At 48.0% G+C, this 5968-nt stretch overlaps 1 pseudogene across 1 annotated transcript; it reads right to left on the reverse strand.

Moving 5' to 3' along the window:
* Window positions 1-575: 575 nt before the first annotated feature.
* Window positions 576-2000, reverse strand: LOC103253079 (annotated as a pseudogene). The gene has a single exon (XR_002481555.1). The product of XR_002481555.1 is annotated as an inactive serine/threonine-protein kinase VRK3 pseudogene (transcript).
* Between the last annotated feature and the right edge of the window lie 3968 nt (window positions 2001-5968).

The following is a 5968-nucleotide window of genomic DNA, read 5'->3' on the forward strand; positions in this document are numbered from 1 at the left end:
AGCAATCATGCCTGACAGCTAGAATCCTCACTCGAGCTTTACAATTTTTCACCCTTGGTCTGCCCATCCTGTCAGACCACACAATACTGCCCAGCTCTGGGTCTGATGCCCTATCTGACAGGTGGGGATCTCAAGGATCCATACCAGACATAAGATCAGTACAACTCTGATTGTTGATTCTATTTCTTTTTTTTTTGCAGATATTATGTGTATTTTATCGCAATTTTTAAAATACTGACAAAATTCTGCAAGTACCAACACAGAAAATCTCCAAGAGTAAGAGTACTTTTTCTTCTTTTGCTGTTTTTAGAAGGGTCTCACTCTGCTACCCAGGCTGGAGTGCAGTGGCGCCATCATAGCTCACTACACACTTGACCTTCCTTGACCAATCTTCCTTTGAGTAGCTGGGACTACAGACTAGCTTTTTAGAACATTTTTTGTAGAGACAGAGTCTCACTATGTTGCCCAAGCTGGTCTCGAACACGTGGCCTCAACTGATCCTCCTCCCTTGGCCTTCCAAAATGCTGGGATTTTACATGCATGAGTCATTACCCCTGGCCAAGATTACTTCTGAGGACCTGATTCAGTAACCGCACAGTCCCACGAAGGGCCCTGGGTTGTCAAGAAACTTCTCTTTCTGCTTCATAATCTCCTCAGCGTTGGGAAGGCAGTTTGTCCATGGCAGGAACCCGTAGAGCCACTTCAGCATACAGTAGCCCATGGTCTGGAGATCGCTGCGGCGGGAGGGCCCACATCCCTTGTGCAGGTCCATGCTAATGAACTCAAGGTCCCCCTCATGGGGGCTCCTGCTGCCTTCCATGTATGTCACGTGTTTGCCACTTGGGCAATAGCGGAAGGCGAAGCCATATCCCACCAGGGTCACTTGACTCAGGTCCTCCGGATTCACAAAGATATTCTCAGCTGACACATTTCCATGAACATACTCATTCTCATGAAGGAACTCGAGGGCATCCAGCAGCCGGCAGGCCACCTGAAGCACAGACCTCTCTGACATCACATGCTTCGGGGTGTCGTCCAGGGCTGACTGAAGACTCCTCCCCAGGCTGGGGAGCACCAGGAACCTGTGTTTGTCCTGGTGGACACCAAAGCCCACACAGGTGGGGATGGCCAGCAGGGGGGTTGAGTACAGTTTCTTCCACTTGTTCACTTGCAGAGGCTTGGCGGCCCATTGGAAGAAGTTCTGCTCATTGAACAAGCGCTCATCCTTGGCATCCAGTCTGAGTGAGAACTTCTGTTTCTGGGGACCTGACTCACAGGCGAGGGCAGAGGTGAGCTCAGCTTCATAGAGAATGCCCTGGTCATCCCTGGCCTGGAGAGATATCAGCTTCCAGTGCTGCCCACTCTTGTCTGTCAGTACTGTCCCTGTAGGCAAAGCTTCAAGTGAGGTGGTCACCCGGCTCCGCTTCAGCATCTGAGGGCTCTGTTTGGTGGTCTGAGGGCTGCACCTGGTCGTCTGAGGACTTTGTTTGGTCATCTGAGGACTTTGCCTGGTCGTTTGAGGGCTGTGCTTGGTTGTCTGAGGGCTGCACCTGGTCACCTGAAGGCTGCTTTTAGGGGTTAGGGGTCTGTCCCAGAGTCTTTTGGCTCTCTCAGAGGAACTCAGAGTATCTGAAGATTCAGAACTGTCACCATCTGAGATGGATAATTGGGAAGAGGTGGCCGTGCTGGACCATTTCACCTTCTTGGGAGAGCTTTCAGAACTGCAGTTCAGCTCTTTCCTCAAGCCTCGAAAGGGCGACATGCATGGCTTGGCAAATATTGGGGACCCAGCATGTTCCTCTGTAGGCAAAGATTTTCCACAGTAGGGGCAGAATTTGAACGTTGCTTGGATACTTTTACCACAGTCTGGACAGAAGGAAATCATGTTTTATTGGGTCACGGTCTGGCCCTTGGATTCACTGGGCTGGAAACTCCATCTTGACAGTGACCTTCTCAGTTGCCCCTCGGAAACTTCCGCTGGGAGGAAAATGCTGCGCGCACATCCTCACCCTAAGGCCGGACTCGCCCGCGCAGGCGAGACAGACTTCCTGCCAGCCCCTCTGTAAGGTGGCTCCTATCGCGATTCTATTTCTTATTCCCAAGTCCTGTATGTGGAGTTTGTAGGGATGCACACCGACTTTGTGACAGATTTGGAAATGATGAGAATACAAAAGTCTGACCCAAGGTAGATACATACCAAGGTGAGTGCAGGGTCCGGTTTCCTGGTGAGACCATTCAAAGCTAACAGCAGCCTGCATCTGTCTTCCACTAGATGGCGCACCTCTAGCGTTTTATGAAGTCCTTATCTTTTGTACATGTGTAGTTAGAACAAGTTTGGTGATTACGGTCTCTAGGTTCGCCAACTCTTGCTTCTTCCAGCTCTGGGAGGCCACCTCATTCCTTGGCTCACGGACCCACATCCCATCACTTTCTCTCCGGACTTAGGCTCACATGGACTTCCTTTTCTGGACCCAAATCTCTCTCTGCCTCTTCCTGGCAAGGACACTTATGATTCTATTAGAGTCTAGTCAGATAATCCAGGAAAATCTCGCAAGGTGAAGATCTCAACATTATCACTTTTGTAAAAACCTTGTTGTCACAAAAAGTAACTTCCTCGGGGCACAGGGATTAGATCTAGTACACAGGGGCCACTATTCTACTGACCACAGCATTAGAGAAGTGTCCCAGTCTGTCTTCATATACAGAAGCTTTTGACAACACTCTCCTTTTCTAGTCCTGTGTACTTGATCATGATAAAATCTACGCTGGAGTCATATCCCTTAATGCTCCCCATCATTATGTGGTAAGGTCCTGAGGCCTCTCAGCCTCTCCGACATTTGCACTATCGGCCCAATGTGGCCCTTGATTGGGTTAGAATGTGGGATTGAAAATGGTGCTGGCTGCGGTGTCACACCCTCATTGGCCATGGCCTAGTCTCGTGACATTATAAAGACCACATCTCACTTGGCCCGCGCTACATCCGACTGGAGTGCAAAAATCGCGCTGACTTCTCTAAGCAACCTGACTCTGGGGCAATACAGTCAAAACTTAACTTGAACCATTAAGAACAGAACACTCATTATGGTTTCCATGGACTTGCTTATTTCACCTGTAAAGAAGATGGTCGTGGATGTTCCAGTGGATAAAATGACTGATATTTTCATGGATAATATAAGGACATTCCTGCCTGACTGGCAAACTGTACTTGGAACGGAACTGGCAATGATGATCTTAAAGCCGATGTGTAAATTTTCAATCCAGATCATACTCATGTATTTACTTAAAATACCTACAATTACATTCAAATATTTTGACGGGAAATGTTTCAAAAGCAATGTCATATATTTCTTTCATAAAATGATACGTCGACAACCAGCACAAGTGATTGTGGTTTAATGTGGACTTAAACATTCAGCATGGTAATGACCTGATCATCAGGAAATCTTTTTCTTTTATTTTAGACATGTGGGGTACAATTCAGATCAAGTACATCAGAAATCTTAAATGACACATTTCATGTATTTTAATAAGTGATGCATCTAGGCAAGTGACCAGCAGTGACCGTGGATGTGTTTCTAACACTGAATCCTGCCCGTTATGAAAGTCGTCTTCAAGAGGTAAAAAGGATTCCCATTTTAGTCCCTGAACTGACCACACTCCTCTGAAACCATTAACAATGTTCAAGGAACTTCATAATGACATTTGGTTCCTCTCACCAACTACCCCTCCCCGATAAGCTCAAAACATTGAAACTGTGGAAATACAGGCTTCAACTCCTCCTCCCCAATGAACACAAAACATTGCAACTGCGGAAATAAAGTCTTAGTAAGCTGGTGTGTGGTCTCATGGCTGCTTCTTTGGTGATGTGCTGGCTAGGTTGGGGTGAGTCTTTGGGCTGCACTGGAAGGAGGGGAGGGCTCTCAATTTGGAAAGAAGCCCTGTGATGGGGGAGAAGATTTCCATGGGATCTGAGATGCTGAGGGTTGTGAACCTACAGGAGTGTAGAACATGGGGTGACTTCTGAGGGTGAATTTCAGGGGTTGAATCTTGAGGGCATGTGAGAAACTCCTGCCTCAGTAGGGGAATCTCCAGGGGGAATCGGGACAAACCATGGGTGCCTTGGGAAGACATGACCTAATTGGAGGGGGAATCTAACAGGGAACAGAGTAAAAATGGCCTTTTTGAGAGCTGAAGTTGGTGAATGAATAGAATCCAGATCCATTTTATGGGGAAGGAGGCTTCAAGGGGCAAATTCTAACTGGGACAGAGGAAAGGGGAAGTTCTGCAGCTGTGAAGAATGCCCTGTCATGTAAATGGGTCCTTGGAGGGGCCCTGCACACTCCTGCATCTTCTGGCCTTCCATCCCCCATCCCTCTCCTCTGTTTCTGGATTCTTCTATGCTCTGTATCCTCCACCTTCTTGTGAGGATTCCATGCCGCAAATCTTCGATTTTCTCATTACTTCTGGGCTTTAAGCACTCTAAACTCTTTTGGGATCTGGACCTTCACCCAACACCCTGGTTTTATTGATGCTTTGGGGCTCAGAGTCCCTCACTGTTTCAGACTTGAGATCTCCTTCCCTGCTGTGTTGACTCTATTTCAGAGCCTCCACTCTTTGCAGGGTCTTCAGGGCACTTGGGAACAACCCCGTGGTCTCCATACTTCTGGCCTCTGCACGCTGCAAGGTCTTTCAAGCTTTTGAGGTCCCCACCCCAGTTTTCTTCGTACTTCCAGGCTTTAAGCACTCCATTCTGGGATCTGGAGCCCCACCCCCCACTCGTGTCTTTTCTCTTTGGGGCTCTGGACTCTCCAAAGTCTTCCCCCTCCTTGATCTCTGCCTCCTCTTTCCTGTGCCCAGGTTCCTATTCAGTCTCTGCTCCATAATTGTCACTAACAACCAAATCTCCTTGGAGACTTGTTGTCTGGCAAGCTCTGTGTGAGGGCATCTCAGAGGACCAAGAAGAAGATTCACTTTTCCATTGTGCCCCTCCCTTACCTCGTGATACTGAACTGCTTTACCCAGAACCCTGTTTCAGAGCAATAGGTCTAAAACTCTCCCTGCTCAGTGCTGGAATCTAGAAAACATTGACCTTCCCACTGGAAGCCACTCTCTTCTCTCTCTGGTTTGTACCCTCATTTCAACCAGTATTTTAACCCCTACCCCAGCCTGGCATCCAGGAACCTTTCTTTGCACAACTTTCTTCCTGCCCTGGCAGGCTTTCTGCCTTCAGCTCTGATTCTGCCAAGGCAGTATCAGGATACCACCTCTTCCTCAACTGCTTCTCCCTCATTTTTATGACTTCTAACCCTTTGTGGGATGGTAACCTCCATCTCACGTCTCCTGTGACTGACCTCTGTTGACCTCCTCATCTGGCACCTCTTGATATAACTCTTTGTGTCTAGATAGATACATCGTTACACACACACACACACACACACACACACACACAATGCTGCCACTATCCCTGCCACTGAAGCCACCACATTTTGAGACTGGTCTGGGTTTCTCAGTTTAGTTATTTCAGTATGTATGTGACAGCCATAATGGGCCATGGCTGCAGTACAGTCCCACTCATACACAGCTGTAGCTATAGAAAATTTCAAGGAAAAATTGATGTTGAAACAACCCAGTGCTTGTGGATGGGCTCACAAGTGTGCCTCAGATGAAAGCCATGTATGGGTGCTCCAGGATGGGCCCCCTCTCGCCAAGCAAAACCTGCTGCAACCACTAAATATCCATCTTTTCAAGCACACAGACCAACATTGAACCACCATTATGGTGCTTCCCTTCAAGGAGGCCAAAATGCCACTTTGTGTCAACTTGCTTTCATCAGATCTCTTCCACCTGCAGAGGACAATGTTTCCTCCCAACCAAGATTGAGATGAAGTCCTGGTATTTGCCCTTCCTGACTGCTGTTCCTTAGCCACCACCCTCGCAATGGGTTAGTAGGTTAACCTACTGGTGTGGG

Source organism: Carlito syrichta, unplaced genomic scaffold (genome assembly GCF_000164805.1).
Source record: "Carlito syrichta isolate Samal-C Ts95f unplaced genomic scaffold, Tarsius_syrichta-2.0.1 Scaffold198928, whole genome shotgun sequence".
NCBI classification, from domain to species: domain Eukaryota; kingdom Metazoa; phylum Chordata; class Mammalia; order Primates; family Tarsiidae; genus Carlito; species Carlito syrichta.